The sequence below is a fragment of the Struthio camelus genome, chromosome 7, assembly GCF_040807025.1.
Source record: "Struthio camelus isolate bStrCam1 chromosome 7, bStrCam1.hap1, whole genome shotgun sequence".
Taxonomy (NCBI): domain Eukaryota; kingdom Metazoa; phylum Chordata; class Aves; order Struthioniformes; family Struthionidae; genus Struthio; species Struthio camelus.
Window position 1 is genome coordinate 36241959 of NC_090948.1, and position 19464 is coordinate 36261422.

Sequence of the window (19464 nt, forward strand, 5' to 3'; positions counted from 1 at the left end):
AGCATCAAATTTAATGCTGGATGCTGCCCTTACTTCATACTACTTACTGGAAGAAAGCAGTTCCCAGAAGTCTCCATTCACCTGCTGTAATCTCTACTCTAGCCCACAATTTTAAAAGACGAGAGCAAAAGATTGACCATGGCCACACACAGAAAGAAAAGGAGTACTCTCCAAAGAAAGTGTAAATTTGAAGACAGAACAGACTTCTCTGTAGTTACCTAGAAAACTTCTTGGTCAAACCATCACCTTAACCTCTTTGTAGAAACTGTAGGGAGCGAATAACGATGCATGGCTTGTACTATGCAGAAGCCTATTGGTCTCCTGCTCTCTCTCAGCATGCTTCATTCTGGATTTGGTTGCTCCTAAAGGATGCTACAATTTAATAAAGGATTAGGACCCTTTATTGAACCTAATCTACCTCTGGGATGACACAACAGTTGTCTGATTTTTGGCTAAGAAAGTGCAGCTTAATGATCAACATGTTAACAAAACACAAATTCTTCTTGTGTTACTGTATAACACAGACTGTCCCAAAGCCCAATTAGTGAGCCTAAATAACATCCGATCTGAGGTAGAATAATTGATTCTCTTGAGCATCCTCAAACGTGCAGTCCACAAAGGCCTGTCATGATACACAGTTCAACAGACAAAACAGAGATCCAAACACAAAGCTCAGCATTAGACTTTAACTACGTCAATATTCTGACAGGCTCTGGAAGACCTGAGGGGCAGAAATCAACAAGCTGGTTATACTGAGCAGCTTTATTTTGACCTGTGTCATACATTTCTGCACCATCTGTGATGAGATCATCTCCCTAGAAGTGAATCTATATAGCAGGTAAAAGGATGTTTTAACCACTTCAGAACACCCTGCGTGAGAATCTGGGATGAGCATTTTCTATATTGTGGGAGAGACTGCAAATTCCCTTCCTCACAGTCTACCTCAAGAGCGGTCCCTCAGGGCTTCTTTTGTTTCTTTCTTCTGCTCTGCAAAGAGATATGAGGAAGGGTCACCGCACTGGACTCACTCCTTGAAAGAGGGGAATAATCTGTAGCAGGTACATGATTAATTTAAGACTCTGACTTCAGCTTTGGTGAGGCATTTTGTCTGAATTCAGGACGTACCTGGCTGCAACTGGCTGCGCTTTCCATTTATCAGAGATGACTACAGCAGACGTAAGGGACCACACAGTGACCAAGCTCTGGCTTTGCTGTAGGTTATGATCTGTTATATCATCACAAACTGCAGCCAACTGTGGCTGATATTAACAAAACTGGCTGAGAACTGTAGCAACTGAAGAGCAGACAATACCCATTTGGCCCAGGTGGTAACCATCACCAAACAGCTGTTACTTCATAAAGTAGCCAACCATGAACTGGCATCATGCACCGAGTCCTTAAATTATTCCTCCTTCCACAACAAAAGATTACACTACAGGAGGAGATTAAGGGTGCATCTCAAGTAGCATTTTAGTTCAGATCATGAATACATTTATGAAGCAAATTTCCCAGTCATCCCCACTTACCATGCTTTGGTTTGCATCACAAGCAGCCACAGGGCACACAAACTGGATTCCTTTCAGATGACTCCAAAGGGAAGGATGCATCACCCACCACCAATGGCTGTTCAGTACACAAGACCAGATTAAAGGCAATTGAAGTAATACCCTTTTGTCCCTGAAATGTGTACAGTATGAATATCGGGCTCTCAGCACCAACTTCTTCCATCATCAGATACACTGCTACTGCACTGCATGACCCCCTATTGTAGATACAGCGTCAGACACACGGACTCCTGGTTTGTTATTTGGATCAATATAACTGGGGCAAAGCAGCAACTGAATCCTTAGTGACTGCAGTGCTCATGAGCAAATTCCCAGAGTATCTAGGATAACGTACAAAACTCGGGATTAAAGGGAGCAGTACCACTGAGGAAGCCTGATCCAATACTATTGGTTTTAGTGGTAATAAACTCCATTAAATTCCTAATTTTACCCTTATGTAAGTAGGAGCATCAGAATCTTGTACAGAGTTAGACTGCTGATCCTCTAGCATCTGTTATTACTGATTTTACCCATTTAAAAAGACAGGTGTTGACATTGTACCTTCTGTTTAGGGAGGAAGTTATTCTGAGTAGTACTCCCAACAGGACAAAAGGAAAACAACAAACTAACAAGCCATTCTCCCAACTTCTGTGCTTTTCTGTGGGGAAAATATTTATCAGATTTTGCTAGAGCTACAAACAAATATAAAAAAGAATATTCTAGAGACACTGGTGACCTTCTAGCACAGAGAGCTGTTGAACAACTCACCTTCTGTGCTTGTTTTCCTTCCAAAGAACAGAATTAGGCTCTTGTTTCTTGAACTTTATGTGACATTCTCATATTTTTTCCTCTTTGTTATCAGTGATGATTTTGGAAGGATATTATTTGCATCTTATTCACTCCCACATTTGAGTAGTATAAGGAAACTATAAAAGGTGAGCAAAACATCTAAATGACAGCAGATAAAACCCTCCACAGACCTAAATACAAACTAGAACAGTAAATACTTTAAGATGGCAGAGTTCAGATAAATGCTGCTTTCAGATCCTGGGTTAAGTCCTGAGTTTGTGTCTCAAATGCAAATCCAGTGACATTAACTGAATTGCACAGGAGACGAATGAATATGGAGTTTTACTTGTAAAGTCTAGTGCCACACAGAGACTGATTTGCAAAAAAATAAAAAAAAGACAGAGACATTCCCAACTTGTGTCTTTTATAGTAGATAGAAAGGAAAGGAAAAGAAAAAAGTAGAATGATATTGGAAGGGAACCAAAGAGAATCCATACTTCAATTTTAAGAGTCCACCCCTAGAAACAAAGTGCCCAACTATCACCACATATCCTCCAGGATGCATCAGTTATAGCTCACGCAATGGGTCACCATTCGCTTCTTCAGCACAAGATTTTGATCTCTTTTATGGAAGCCCAATCAACGAACCAAGGGTATATTCACATGATCTGACTATCCTTAGCCTCAGTGGCTTCTTGCTGTGAGCTCTGAAATGCTGCTGTATGCAGTAGTGGCTGCTCAGCCTTTCCCTTTCCCCTCCAACTGGCCTTGCTCGAGGGAGAGTCCCAAGTACATGCTTCATTTTACAACACCTACATACTTTTCTAGCACAATAGAGGGGAGCAAGTATGATAGTCAGATAACTGTTGCTCCTTTGCTTCTCCTGCTTCAAGACTTCTCTGTCCTTTCATCCCTTTCAGTACAGGGGAACATCTGGGCGCAGGACTTTAGCATTTTCCCAGTGAAAAAAACGTATTGGAAAAGAATCAAACATCAGAATTTACTGATCAAGTGATCAACTCTTCTTCTTAGTCTAATGCACTACAATATTTGTGAAGTTTGAAGTTTTAAAAAGGCAAGAGCTTTAAAAATCTCCTTGGAGCTAAAACTGATGTCCATCTCTCTTGGATAAAAATACTTCTATGCATCTGAGCACATTCCGGATCTTGTACTCCTGAAGTATTATATTTATGAGATAAAGAATCTTAATATATGTATTTAATCTACCAAGTTTTTTTTTTTCTGCTAATAGTGAATAGATACGTCCTATATCTTACAGGTAATATCAGGCATACAAATCCAATGAGCATATAAAAAAAAAAGCATAACCTAATGGGAAACAACTCCAGAAAATTATTCAACAGAAATTAAGCTGTTCTACTTCTGTGTATGGTGACCCCCAGTCTCGATATACAGCCTCTACATAGATATGCCCATTCAATTGCTATTTACACTGAACAGTCAGGGCCATGTCAAAGAGTTGCCATATAACAAGGGTGTTCTTCCCCTCTTTTTTTTTTTTTTTTTTTTGCCTAGAAAGAGCTCTAGCTTGAGAGCTCCCCTCGAGCACACTGAAAAAACTCATTTCCACCTCAGCTTCTATATTACAGCACAAGCTGAACATTTGGCTTTGAGTCAGCTGTGTGTCCTTAAATAGTACACAAACTGCGGATGAACAAAGTCATTGAGAATATTCTAGCATCACTTCCTTGCTCTCACTGTGACCGTATGTAGAGTTTCAAGGGTTTTCTATTATTTTTTAAACAAGTATATTGCCACCTTCGGAAGCCCGAGTAGTGCTTTGACTGATAAAGCCAACTCAGAGCTCTGTTTGACCAGCCGCCTCAGTTCATCCAAAGACTGATTCCACTTGGCTCTGAATGTTGGATGCCACAATATCCACTTAAGGTTGACTTAATACATCAATTTTTAGTGCTGTTTCCCTCTGCACCCCTTTCTATGGCCCCCCAAACAGATCCCACGGACAGACACCTGATAATCTGCGTGCTGCAAGCCCCCCACGGCAGCCTCCTGCTGTTGTCACAGCAACCCACAACAGACTCCACAGACACAGCAGGGGGAAAAAAAGAGAACAAAAACAAACCAAAAAAATGAGAGGGAGAGAGAGAACCTTCCAACCCTTCAGGTTTTTAGTAAGTGACACTCAGAAGTGCCAAGCGCCAGGAGGTTTCTGCTTCCCGTACACTTCACCCCCCTCTATTTTTGCCTTGCACCTTGTGGCCTCGCTGGAAGAGAGGAGCCTAGAGAGATGCAGTTCATCAAGGATTCAGCCCTCTCTCCCCTCGGGAGCTTCTTCCTCCGCTCTCCCGACAAAGAGGGAGTGCACCTGCAAGGAGAGGGGCCGCGCAGAGCCCCGGGCAGCCCGCTGCCCGACTGAGCCAGCACACGCACCGCGGTGGCCGGGTGGACTGAGCCTGCAGGTCAGAGCACGATCGCGCCCGGGCGACGCGGGACCTACCCGGGAGGGCGGGATGCCCGGCAGCCGTGAGCCGGGGTGTGCGCAGCGGGGCTGGCCCCCGGCACCGGCGGGACGGGGCGGGAGTGGCAGCCGCCGCCGCCGCGCCCCCTTCCCGCTGCTCCTACACCGGGGAAGCAACGCCAGGAGCCAGCCCAACTTGGCAGGGAGGCAGCTCGGCGCTGGCGCTCTCCTCCATGCCGCCGGCGGGGCTCTCCCCGCCCGGCCGCGGCGTGCTCCCGGCCCGGCCCGGCCCGGCCCGGCGCGGCGCTGACTCGGGCGCCTAGCGGCCGGGCGGCGGGGCCAGCGGGAGCCGCTCTCATTGTGACGTCTGCAGCCCCGCGTTCTATTTATAGCGCCGCGATTGGATTTCATTCATGAAACCGGGGCCGCGCGTAAAGGGGCGGCGGCGGCGGCGGGAGGCGCTCCAGCGGGCCCGGCGAGCGGGGGCCCCGGCACCGCCCGGCCCGGCCCGGCGCAGGGTCACTCACCGCGGCAGGCCCGGCAAGCCTAAAGGCATCGGCAAGCAGGGGGCGGCTCAGGGACGCGCCCTCATTCTCCCTTCCAGGGCGAGCGCGCTTGGGGAAGCTTTTTGTTTTTGCCTTCCTCACGCTTGAAACGGTCAAACAGGAAACCGGTAGTCAACAATGATACACACTCGTATGTACTCTACATGTAAAACAAACACACACAAAATTAAACCACAAAACCCCTTCTCTTAAATTGACTTAATCTAAATTTGGAGTTTTCTACCAGTGAAAACGGCTCTTCTATCTACCATTTGGCATCAACAAATATTCAACTGACCCTTTATTGTTGTGATGGGCATGGGCACAATGGCTGTGGCTAGAAGTGACTTTTTGGACGCTGTTGTGACTATCAGAGACAAAACAGTCTCTTACAGCAAGCTGCGCTCATACACAGCACAGAGGTCTTCTGGCAATAAGATGGTCAATTTTTGGAGAACATGCTATAAAGTTGCTTTAAAAAGACTGCTTCCAATAACAGCTAACAGTACCAAGAACAGGTTAACAGTACCCAACTGCATTTGGTTATAGTCAATTACTTAATTTTTCAAATGCCCAGAAGCCAAACTCACATTAACCAGGTCAGACTGCAACAGTTTTCAATTTAATACATTTACGTCAGGAAGAATTACAGTTTGCAATTCCATATCACAGGAAGCTATTATGTGAAAAAGAACAACGCATATCATAGCTAATATTGCTACTTTCCTAGCTTTGCAAAAATTTTGGATGGATAAGACAAATGCATCAGAATTTAAAACAACTCTACCACCCAGACATCTGCCTACAAACATATGAACAGATATCAAGTTGAAATGCAGTCAACACAAAGCACAAAAAAAAAAAAAAATCATGCGTCAAATCCCATAACCTACAGATTTGAAATGAATAGTATGACGACCTTCCTTTTTTTTTTTTTTTTTTAAAGTGTCAAAGTCTACACAGAAAATGTTTTCTCTACAAATGAGGTCTAAAAACTGAAAATTGTTTAGTGGATGTTTGTGTTGAACATCTCAGCATATTCTGAAACTTACCAATACAGAGCACAAATCAGATAGAGATTCTGCACAGTTTAGGAAACACTTCCAGCTCTAATGCTATGAGATAAAGCGAAAAAAAGAAAGTATTTTGCAGGTGTGTATTTAAAGACAGTTACAGAATTGATTCAGCTGGTTAAAAAACAGGAAGTAATTACTGTATTATATGATCCATTTACTCAGTTCAAGGCAGCAGGAAGTAACACAAACTGTGTGTGCACATAACAGAACTAAAGTGCAAGTAGAAAGGAAAAAACAGGCAACATCCCATCACTTTTCTTTTTATTTTCTTCCAAGATAGTCCCACTAAGCGCTACAATTATCTCTAAAGATCTATCAGGAAACACCTACAGGCTTTTAACAAGGGATTCTTACACAACCTTTTGCTTCCAAAACTATTCAGCTCCTTTCTCCATTTGCATGTTTATTGGAGAGACAAGCATGGAAGGGTACTAAAGACTCTAACTTTACTATTAGTATAGTCTGTTAGCAATGACAGGATATAAATGCATATCACCTCCATTTAAGGATGCTGCTGCAAATTCTCTGGAGGCATAAGTATAGCTAATACCAACTTTTAAGTACCATCTGCTTAAGAATATTAGAATTGTATTTATGTGAACATAAAGAAATTACTTTTTCCTGCAAATGCAGGCTTAGATCTATTATCTAGGCTCATCTGAATATTGGTATGTAACCTTTTCTTTTTTAAGAGGACATGGAACAACCTGTGGAGTCTATCACTACTCAGCGAGAACAGTAAGATGTGACACCTCTGGCTTTCTATGAAGTTAGAATATAAGCAACAAAGCCTACCTGTCTGTGTGTTTCTAAGCATCACTTAATTCAATTGAATTTTCCCATTTTTATACAGCAGTGTACATCTATATTGGGCTTCAATCACCTTCTATTAGATTAAAAGTAATGACAAGGTAGTAAAGAGGGTATTTATCTTATTGGACTGTTCCAGTACAGCAAATCTTAATTTCTTTACCACTACCTTCATTTCACATTCTAAATAACCACTTTTTGAAGACAAATCACTAAGCTAGAGCCCCAGCTTTATATTAAACACACCTAGACTATCACTGCTGCAACCACGGTGAATCTTCTGTCAGTAGATTGGTTTACAAGATGTGGGAGACTATTGCTCCAAAGCAACCAGACTTGCTCTAATTCTCATTCATAAAGCCTCTGATTACAACAGAAATTAAGATTTGCTTACAAGGTTGTACAAAACCTTCCTACAGGAGAAAAGGAAGAGGGCAGGAAGAAGGGAGAAAGTGTTATTTTTAAGGCATAACAGTCAAATTGAGCAGAATACAACAATGACAGAGATTAGTCAGGTGATTAAAATGGGAGACAGAAATAGGGCTTTGCTTTTGCTGGCAATAAAGAAATAGTTTCTAACTTCCCTGTTTTATTCTGTTCCATCAAAGGGTATCCTCAACTTGAAGGCTTCCCGAGCAATGAAATAGCTGTATGCTACTATGTAGCTTCTGTTTCAATGGTCACCTACAGGAACTTTCGCCATTCAGTGCTTTTCCATCACAAATGTGTAACTACTTATACAATCCAGACTGCAGCTTTTGCAGAAGAGTGTAAAATAAAAACCCAGGAACGTTAGTTAGAGCATCTCTGTCCTCTGCCACATAATCTTACTGGACAGTAGTTAAATTTTTCCACATATTTAAACAAACAGCACAATTTTGACCATAAACTTGTTTGACCCACAAGTGGTACAAAAGGTATGTACCTTTACACATGGCTGGAATGCATCTCTAATAGGGTGTAAAGCAAGCAACAGTTTCCAGACATTGATACGTGAAAGCATAGTAATAAATCACAAGGTATTCCTATTGAGTTTACATAAAGCATTAAAAATATATGAGTGCTAAAGCTTTACTCAATTAGATGTTTACATATTCTATGTAGCAAGCTTGGATTTGAATGTTCCATTTTGCTTGTTTGGTTTTAGGGGTACATAACAGCTAGAAGGAGAGGAAGAAGGAAATAAGTTTCATCTTTACAAGTAATCCAAGGAGATGGCATTGGACCATGACTAGCATTTAAATCCAGTCTGGCTTTGCCAAGTCTCTAGAGCTCTCTAAAACATGTCTATGGGCTGCCAAGTGCCCCATCACTGCATCTCCATTATGTGCTTTTCACAATACATTAACAACGTCAGACTATCCAAACTAAAAAAAAAAAAAAAAAAGAGAGAGAGAGAGAGAGAGAGAGAATAAAAGCTGCATTCACATCTATAGTGAAACCCACTTCTCTAGAATCTTTTTTTTTTTTTTTTCTAAACCAAAAATTTTTCAGATTTGAAAGTGCAAACGTGAGGGTATTCTCCACATGCTCCAACATCTTATCTATTACTTGGGAGCTAAATTAACCTTTTGGTTTTGAGAATATAGTTTTCAGATTATTAAAAAACATCAGGCCTCCTGGATCTGGAGAGTTAGTTTAACTTTAGAAGCTGCTCCAATGTGCTCTGATAGCAGAACTCCTTAGAGAGCTTCCTACCAACTCAGAACCACTGAAACTCAGTGCCCTCAAGCCCTCCCATCCTCTGCGCTCCTGAGACACCAGAGAAAGGCCCTGGAGTAAACAGGTTGAAGAAACACAGGTGAATGATAACGGGGAGAGGGGGAGGCAGGAAGAGGGTATTACAAGCATTTACTCCAGCCTCTTTGTAAAAACTCTTCAGGAACAGGAAGAATGGGAATAGTCCGAGCTCCTAACCACCCCATGATAATCTAGAACTGCCATGTCCACAGGATGAGCTATCCTAAGCATTCTAAGTTTGGGGTTGTTTTTCATTTGATAGTACACCAGCCTTCTGAGAAAGCCTGCATCCCAGACCCAGGCTCTATTCCCTTGCAGAAGCAAGGAGGCCTTCCCTGTACTGCAGTTCTAGGTAAGATCTACCACAGATGCCTGCTTTAAAAGAAGAAGAAAGAAAAAAAATCTACTGATGTGGCCCTTCGGTCCCTCCAAAGCCTCAAGCTTTTAATTCAGGACAACTGAGATCACGTCCTCTCCATTCTTAGCAGTAACACCTAAGCACATACACAGCTTCCTAAGCCATGTTACACACACTGAAAGGCAGTCAGCATGGACAGTTACAGGACTGGGCTTGAGTGTGCATTGAGAGAGGGCAGATCTGACATTGCAGAAGCAGTCTGGGAAAGTTCAGAAACGAAAATGCAAAGCATAGAACAAATTGGAGCTTCCCCCTCTCCCCTCTCCCTGAATTCAGGGACCTTTCACATTAGAAGAGCTTTTAAGAGCATACTAAGATTAAAAGATTTTAAGTGGAAATAAGTTTAAGTGCACAAAGAAGTTAAGTAAATCAGAGCAAGTTAAATCATCCAATATAGGTATGGGCTTGATACCGCATCTGGCAATCTCACAGGGACGAAGACGCTCTCTACAATCCATGAATCCTGCTTTCAACAATACAGCAGAACATAAATGAATGAATGATGTGCAATCAAAATAAGGAGACACGTGGTACTTCATTTATGGACTTGACCGTCCACCCACTGTATGCGATATATGTCGTCTCAGCCAACTGGCAGCATGCGAATTAGAATATCAGACTTCAATAACAGGAGCTGGGTAATTCTACTCCCCTCTCCCCGCCATTAGGCTTAGAGGCTTTAACTATGTGGGTAGATCAAAACCATTTCTAACTATGTCTATAATGGATTGGTATATACCCTATTAGATTTTACCCATAAAAAAATTAATAAAGAGAATAAACGCTTTGGAAAAATTCAGGTAAATGCATATTTTACACACACTGAAAGAAAACTCAAGTCATTTCCTGTCAATGCAATTTTTGTATTAATGAGTTTGCATTCAGAACTGTACTTTTCCCATGGCAAATGCTTACGCATTCACAATTAGCTTTCTTTTCAAAATGGCTATACACTTTATACATTGTATGCAGTCCTCTGGTGATCTGATTTTTTTCTTTGGTGTTATAAGGATAGAGTTTAGCATTTGATGTAAGGATGCTTTTATTTAACAATGTTAGCATCTATTCTCAACCAATTGTGAAATAAAGCAAACCGATTATGTCAACTGTTTCCCTTTTCACAATGTCCCATACAACTCTGCCTCAATTTTCAGAGATGGAGATATGCAACGTATACAACGCTATTTCCACTACATGTTATAGATATTCTAAAAGGGGACCACCCTACATTTATTGATTTGTTAATTTTTAGGAATTATTCACTGAATTCTAAATTCAGTCCATAGCACATATTGAAACATGGGAAATTCCATCAGAACATAAGAAAACACTTTAGAGTGAGGGTGGTTGAAGAGTGGAACAGCTTGCCCAGAGAGGTTGTGGAATCTCCATCTTTGGAGATATTCAAAACCCGACTGGACACGGCCCCGGCAACCTGCTTTAGCAAGTGGGCTGGACTAGATGATCTCCAGACCGAAACTAGAAGTGATTGCATTAAAGTGTCGTAAGACTTTTCCAACTCTCTAGAGCATGTCTGCCTTGTCAGCTATTTCCAGTATTTAAGGGGGTTTCTAAGGTATAGATTTAGTATCAATGGTTTGCATTATATTGCAGTCTCTTGGAGTGCCATATTTTATACAGCTCTCCAATCAAAATTAATGCTAATGCTACACCTAGTGCAACAGTGAAAGTTTGATTAACATGAAAAAAATTATTCTCATTTCTTGACAATTCCCTCCCTAAGCACTGCCTTTGTTCACTGACTGGGATATATCAAAAATACCTTTTCATCCCAGAATAATTCTTTATTGCCATTTCACAGGACAATATACAAACATATATGAAACGCTAATCCCAAACGCAAATTCTCACCTTGAGGAACTGACTTCATGTTTGTACTGTGATATCCATTTATCACATCTGTAGTGCTGATATGTGCATAACTGTATTAAGAGCTCATCATAACCTTGCTGCTATTTAATCAGATGTTAATGGCATTCAAAGCAACTTTTTTTTTTTTAAATGTTCCTTTTCTAATGGAAATGAAATAAGAGTTACAGCAGAGAACAGTCAGCTGGGAAAGACTTCCTGAATTGGCTGTTGGTCTCTTTCCCTTCTCTATGTAGATCACTCCTATCTGAGTATTGAATTTTAAAGAAAAACAGTGATACTTTGGAACCCCTCTATATTGCAGCTTTATACTGTAAGAAGACGCTTGCAACGGCAAACAGTCTTTGCTCCTCACTCTTGATCCAAGCTATTGAGCTTTAAAAGCTATACATAAATGGAACTGCGCTCACTCTTTAAAGCATTATACACGCTCTCCTTGCCTTTTGAGGCTTGTAAAATTCACCTAACATATTAAGAGCCTAGTAGCTTTAGACTGCATTTTGTATCTCCTGCATATAAATCTTTAGAAGATGAAGTTTTGCTCAGAGATTGCATACCTTCTAGAGGCACAATACAGAGATCTCTGTATCTACACACCTTTGCTGCTCTGCAGTTGTTTGTATTGGTGCTGTAAAGAGATCACGAGAACAAGTCTAGAACAAAGACCTCTAACCAGGGCAGCTGGAAGGCAGAGGGCAGGGATGGGGAGGGGAAGAGAACCAAAATTGACTTTCTCCCCTCTTTTGCTGTTCTCCAAGACGAGTATTTTTGGTGTTTGATTCACTGTTGATATGCAAGAACAGCGGCCAACAGCTATCTTCTGTTCTTTCCAGGCTGCCAAACCAACAGAGCTGGATTAAACAGTAGAATCAAGGGCAGCTTAATCTCGCCATCATTAATCTTTGAGAAACTGTCTCCAGAAATACAATTTACTCTTCTACAACTCTTCCCATAGCTAGCTATACGCTAAAGTAAAAAACTTCAATTACAATTTTAAAATCTTATATAAATCTTACTGAAATTGATGTGGAAAAAACTTCAGATGACTCCTATGGGCTTCAACTCAAATGACAATTCAAGAAGAAAAAGTCTTAGAAAAGAAATAGTTGCAATATACAGGTCTTAAAAAGATGAATAAAAGCAGCAAGGCATATAACTTGAAGTACCTGAAGCAAAATAGCACCGAAACTGTTTTTTCATTAGACTATTCAAAGAATGTACTGCTTGAATTATGATATTTTTTCTAAAACTACCGCACAATTCTTCAATTATTTTGTATAGCACAATTCTGCACTGTAGCAACACCGTAGCTTTAATCATTCAAGATCCAAATGCAAAGTCAAATCTGAAGCTTGTGCTACATTCTGCATATCCTCTGCTTCTGAAACACATGCTTTTTTAAAAACAGAAGGTTTTGCCAGGACTGCAAGACCTTGTGTCTATTATAGCCATTTACACAGTTTAATAACACAATTTTGTTACAGTAGCAACATGCAAAAAGTTTTTCCCATGCAAAGGCTGCACTGTTCCAACACAAATTCAGTAGGTTAAACTGGGTTATACCAACGCAAGGTTTATACTGTCCAAATAAGGCTCTTCTGTTTTAATGGTTTATTCAGTATGTCTAAACAAATCTAGTCACAATTCTTTTTGTTTCCCTAATGGGTCAAGGCCTTAGATCACATGCAGAAAGGAGGACATTACAAGGCTTGGTTCTGGTGGATGTTTTCCTCCTCCTGAAATAAATTCTAGCAAAACTACATGGCTGAAGGATAATAGTTACTGCAGAAATAGCAGAGGAATGCATACAAGTAACCCACTTTTGTTTCTTGAGGAAGAAGCCTCAGAAGCAGGAAATGGAGATAGTTTGCACTTTTCACCAGCAGGCTGTTTGATGGGCCTTTTCCAAATTACATTTATCAGGAACAGTTCTCAAAAAGGACCTCCTCCTCTTTAAGACTATTGTCACTATCTGCTACTATTTAAGAGTCAAATGTGAAAATTAATCTTCCTCCCACATATATACAGTTTCCACAAAGGATGTGGAATTTACTACCTCCAGGGACTCTCCAAGTATCATTGTTAAAAGTTTGAAACATAGATTTCAGAAGGCTTAAAGGATTCAAGGTACTATATACATTGAATGATTTGTGGGGTAGGGAGAGAAAGCCATCTCTTTCCAGTCACATAAAGCACAAATAGATAGCTGCAGCATTTAAATATACCAGGGACAGATCCTTGTTTCACAAGATTGAAAACAAACTAGAACCACTAGCATGGTTTTGCACTTAAACTGGCACGCAGGGACCTTTAACAAAAATCATAAGTATTCTAAAAAATTTTGTTAAACTGTATCTGTTACAAAATACGGACAACTTCTCAACATTCTGATTTTAAATAGGTGAATAGCACTTATTTTTCACATTAGGCTTCTAGCTGAAATTCAGAACTACAGCTAAAATGCTACTGTACTCTTATTCTGAGAGAAATGTTGACAGTTTCTTAATTATAGCATTGCCAGTGGGAAACACTATTGCAAACACACAAAGAAAGGAGGATTAAAAGAACCAAATTCACCCCTGGAGAAATTCCAATGTAGTCAGTTGTATTGTCTCAAGAGAAGCCTGGCCCACCACAATTTTCCTTAGAAGACTGGAAAGTATTTGCTGAAATGTTACTAAGGATTTCTTCTTATTTGGTGACCAACAATTCCACAAATATTTCTATGTGTGTATGACAGTGAAAAACATGCATCTGAAATAGAAGAGCCAAACTTATGGTGTCCAAGTATTAAGCAAAAGCCATAAATCACAAAAATTAAAACCTGTGGACATTCTGAGGGCCACAACAATAAATATAACCTTTTCTTTTTAGCATAGGGTACATTTCTCTCAAGTCTAAATGGTACCTATTGGCCAGAACAATTATTGTATTGTTTGCCCATTTATGATCCCTGTTAGAAGAACATTTCACCTCTGATACTATGGCAAAAACAAATAAACAACTAAAGCACGGCTACTTGGAAGCCCTGCATTTATGTTTTTATTACTATGTTAAGTATGGGTTTGTTTTTTTTTTTTTGGCTGCAAATCCTGATCTGGCAAGCGTTAGGCCATTGTCTCCAAAAGTATGAGAGAGAGGCTATTTCATTCAGTAAGATGACGCTATGGAGGGAGAGCATAGCTTTTGTATCACCACTTCGATTTCTTGTGTTGGGTACCTCGTTGTTTAAGCTCCCTGAATCAACAGACACTTCATAACATCAACATTGCAGTCTTGGTTCCCCACCTATACACTGGTATTAGAATTGTTTCCTGACTACACATAAGTTGTGAGAATCATTCGTTCTCCTTTATCAAAGTCATAGAAAAGCCTGTGGAAAAAATCAGAAATCTGCTTAGGACAGTGTTTGGACAATCTATGATAAATACCACCAGAGAACATAAATTTAATTAAGAGAATTAAAAATAAGAAACACAGCAACACTGCCCCTTCCCCCACCCTAATCACAGACACACAGAGCAGTCCCCCAGTTTTCCTATGCTCCAGTCACAAGCAATCACAACAGAAATAGCTCAAGCAGTTTTAAGATTTTAGATTTCTTCTGCTACATATAATCCTACTGAAGGTTACTGCCTTCACAATACACACACCCCACCTCCGCCAGTTTTGCACAATCCATGGCTTGGTTTTTACATATCTCAACTGTAAGCTAAATTAAATTGCCAAAAATCTGCAGTGAAGTGGCTAACGTGTACATACCCATTATATTCCTCTCACTGTGCGAGGAGAGTAAGCTCTGACAGAGCAGGAGCTTCTTAAACCAGAGAGCTAAATTTACTACTACTCATCTCATAATGCCTAAAGGGACACAGAAGCCCATAAGCAAATAAGCTGTGACCGGGATGTTAAGGAGCAAATAACAACACTTCTACAAAGAGATGCCTTCCAAAGACAGTAGTGTTTTCTGACTCAAGCATGTAACTTTGTAATACAGAAGTAGAATTTTGTACTGGAACTGCAGCTATCTTCTCTTTAAGGAGTAAGACCCAGCTACAGAAATAGGATTGCAAACCATCAGTTCACAGAGTATATTCCATGAGAGCAATATTCTTCTGTAACATAATTACCCAGAAATTTCTTTAGAGATAGAAAATCAGGCTAAGTAGTGAGGCTTGATACTGGGAGGGAGGCGGAGAGAGAGATTGGGGTTCTTAGATGTACCATTTGCCTTAATGAGTACTTCCACAATGCTGAGCTCACTCTTATTGCATATTAAATAATTCAGGGCATCACAATCAGTGTACGTGTAATATTATATACTAGCTTTCAAGAACTGCATTACCTATAAAATGACTTCTATTTTTGTTCACTAAAGTATATATATGCCATGGGCGCTGGAAGGGGCTCATTAAATTACTAATGTAACTATTAAAGCTATTCAATTACCAATTTTGAGGGATCAATTCAAAGTACATTAAGATAACTAGAAAACCGAAACAAACCAAGTGTCTTTTCACTTCAGCGATCCTCCTGTCGGGCTCTGAATGCTGAACTTGCTTCCTCCTGGCAGTGTTAACCCCTTCTTTGGATGACTCTCCCTGGCCAAAACATTGAAGCAGTTACCCCAGGGCTCATTAAACGTTCTGTCTGGTCATACGCAACAGTTGGAAGGAGCATTGGTTTAGTGTTTATTTTGAAAGCCTAGGAAGAGATTGCTCCCTAAGCTTCCTGACAAGATGCTTGTTTTTATTCGCATTGTCACTATGTTTTCCCATGAACAAATATTTATACTTCAGAGGAAATGTTTCAGTAACATGTATCAGAATAGCAACACAGTCACTTCCCTTTCCTTTGTTATGAGAAAGCAATTTTGCTTACATGAGAAAGTAAATAAATAGACTCCCTAAAGATGCCTGGGAAGTGGATCATTCTTACAGGGACCCTGTCTTGAAAATAATGGCAGCATGCCACTGTGTTAGATGACCTGTGGAGGTGTCACTTGTAATCGCAAGAAACCAGTATGTAACAGATTTATTGTTTCCTTTGTTCAGTAGAATAGGCCATTCTTTTACAAACCCTGCCTAAATTAAAATATTTTCCCTTCTGACCAATTTTAGTAGAATGTTCTGTTCCCATCTGCAGTATTATAATGTACATTGAGTACATATGGCAAGATATAAATCCACCTTTCCTATTCTTTTTGAACATAAAACAGACTGAAAAGGCCAAGGGATGAAAATGACCTTATTTCATTGACTACTGTAAAACTTTAGCAGGGGGCTGGACTACATGATCTTCCTGAGGTTCCTTACAACCTGAATTCTCTTATGATCCTAAATTAAAGAGCTTTATTTCATTTACTAACTCTTAATGTATGAACCAGCCAAAATCTGGCTCAGGACACAAATGTTTCCAAGTCGGGTATGAGACTTGGCAAAAGCACTATTAATAAGTACCTGTAATTCAGACTGGCAAAAGCCCCACCTTCTACATAGACTGCTCAGAGCACCAACAGAGAGGGACGCCTGGTTGCATAAAGAGGTACCTGCATATTTGTGGTACAAATGCTGTCTTCACCCCAGAAACCCACTCATTTCCTCCATCTGCAGTTACTCTGGATAAGCATTCACTCTTGAAAATTACAGTTAGCAGCTTCTGTCTCTTTGACGCTTTGAAAAAACGCTTGACATCGGGTCAAAAGCTACTGTGTGCAGAAGCCACCCATTACCTGTACCTCACAATAGCATAGACCCTGTATATATTTGTTTTTATCTTTTGGAATATTAGAACAAAGCTGACTAATTCTGTAAATGAAAGGATTAATTACAGGACTTACCAGTTACAGTTTTCAGTATAAAGTGCTCCAAGTCACAGATGTTAGAACTGTAAAATACCTGAACAAAAGCTGCTAGACTGAATAACAGTGGTGACAGACAACCTTAAGTTAAATGAGTTGAATTTTTTTTCCTTTCTCCCTAGAAATACTTACTTCAAAAGAGAAAATAACGTTCACATCCATTTTACCAGCTTGATCAAAGGCAAAATTCCATTAAAGATGTTTCATGTCCTCCCTTACTGTGGTTCTCCTGGAAAGGGAGAGAGAGAGGGAAGGAGGAGAAAAGAAAAAAAGAGTAATTCCTACTATTTTCTGTCTAAAAGTATAATCACATGCAATACCAAAGACATCTCTTGTAGTCTATTTATATGGTAAAACAGGCCTGCAACAAAAACAGTCCACAAGAGAGTCTTTCAAACATGTTCAAATACAGGCAAACCCAGTATCTGTGCAAAAATACAAACCTTTGACTCCAATGCACTGAAGAAATCATGGGTAGATAAATGGGCTTTTGAGCATAACTGGATATTGATAGAGCTCTGTCAAATAAACCTTGTTTCTGAGAAATTTTCCTCTGAATATAGATATAAAAATAACCTAAATGTCACAGCTAAAAACTGCTGTATCACAGTGAACTAGTTCTTCATAGGTTAGCCAACAGACACTGAGGACGGTTTTTTGCCCACCTTGTAAAATGTAACAAGACTGTCTAAAATATGACCTGACAGCCTGATGACACGTGAATTGGGACTTCTGTGTTCCTTCCACCTTTACCTCAGATGAAATGAATTACAGAAGCACGTTGTTGGGTTTGGTAAATGTCTGCATTATTGTGGCTTGGTTCTCATCCAGGAGTAAGGCTGAGGTTTTCCAAGAACCTAAGGTTGGAGCAAAGTTGATTTCACCTCTGATGCTGCTCTGGCTGCTCAATGAGCCAAGCAGCATTCAGAGGTTTCACGCTAGCTTGAAAGGCAGACATGAAAGGTGGATTCTTCAGCTGAAGAGACTAGTGACCTGCTCGGTTTTTCTAAGCATTTCTCCTTTTTGAACAGCAACATTTCAGAGTGGAATTTAGGACTGAAGACAGTTTATCACAGAACTACCTGCCTGCTGTAGACAACCTTCCCCACCCCTAAGACAACAGTGGGGCTGAAGGTAGAAAATGAGGCAATACCTCATTCCACCTTTGTGGAATATGCAACCCACTAAAATTAACACTAGAGCTAGAGATACCCCTCATTGTCTCCCCAGATGCTTTTATACAGAGAGCCATGTGGAATACCACATCTTTGCTTTTCCGAGGCAAATGCTAAGTGCTGCACCCAGGATGGAATAACTCCATGCAAGAGCTGAGGGTCACCTGGCTGAAATGCAGCTTTGCAGGGAAAGACTCAGGATTTCTGGGAAAAAAAGATAAACATGAGTCAGCAGTGCAGCAAAGAAAGTCAGCTGCATACTGAGGTGTATCAGCAAGAGCATAGCCAGCAGGTTAAGGAAAGTGATTATTCCCATCTATTTGGCACTTCCTAGACTGCATTCAGAGTACAGGGTCCAGTTTTGGGCTTCCCAGTACAAGATAGATATTGATACACTGGAACAAGGCCAGCGGAGGGCCACCAAGTCGGTCAGGGGACTGCTGCACAGGCCATATGAAGAGAAGCTGAGAGAGCGGGATTTGTTCAGCCTTAAAAAAAGAAGCCTGTGTGATCTTAAGATCTTATTGCTGTCTACAATAGGAAGGTATAGGGAAAATGGAGCTATACTCTTCAGAGATGCACAGCAGAAGAATAAGAGACAACAGACACAAATTGGAAGAAAAGGAATTCTGTGGGGTTTTTTTTTTTTCTTCTTCTCTTGAGTGTGGCGGTCAAGCTCCAGAAACTAAGCCCAGAAAGGTTTTAGGATCTCCATCCCTGGAGATACTCAAAGCTTGAGCGGACAAGACCCTGAGCGATCTCCGCCAAATGGACCTGCCTAGAGCAGGAAGTTGAACTAGAAGACCTCTGGTGATCCCTTCCAACCTACATGATTCTGTCATTTCTGTGTTGAGATTACAACCTTCAAATACGCTCTTTTACCTCTTTCACAACAAAAGAGAAGCTTGTTCTCGCCTGCAGCAGCAAATACAAAGTGTACATCTAACGCGTTTTTAATCTCTTCACTGATTTTCTACCCATGATCTTTGTACCCTTCCAAAAGTATCTATCTCTCTTCTACCTCTCTCTTGACCAAGCACCTTTGTCACTTAGCCTTATGCGTTGAAGTAGCGAAGACCATATTCCTCTCCCTCAACAGCCATGTCTCATGCCGCTTCAGTTGTTGAAAACCTTCTCCTCATGTTGTCTATTGTCTTCACTCTATCTTTCTCTAAGA

The 19464-nt window shown here is 40.6% G+C and overlaps 2 protein-coding genes across 15 annotated transcripts in view; one reads left to right on the forward strand and one right to left on the reverse strand.

Annotated features, from left to right (window-relative positions):
* Window positions 1-19464, reverse strand: part of RHOBTB1 (Rho related BTB domain containing 1) — a 54600-nt gene that overhangs the window by 31834 nt on the left and 3302 nt on the right. For 4 of the 14 annotated variants that reach the window (XM_068950790.1, XM_068950794.1, XM_068950789.1 and 1 more), the window contains one exon: window positions 17245-17341. The gene's annotated coding sequence lies outside the window, so the exon portion shown is untranslated. Of the gene's footprint in view, window positions 1-1526; window positions 1624-2312; window positions 2471-4812; window positions 5062-5300; window positions 5479-6370; window positions 6434-15757; window positions 15854-17244; window positions 17342-19464 lie in introns of those variants that run through there. The other 10 variants (XM_068950791.1, XM_068950796.1, XM_068950799.1 and 7 more) reach the window with 7 other exon arrangements.
* The window catches only part of CABCOCO1 (ciliary associated calcium binding coiled-coil 1), a 256921-nt gene continuing 242143 nt past the window's right edge, over window positions 4687-19464 (forward strand). The window contains exon 1 of the mRNA XM_068950804.1: window positions 4687-4774. The gene's annotated coding sequence lies outside the window, so the exon portion shown is untranslated. The remainder of the gene's footprint in view (window positions 4775-19464) is intronic.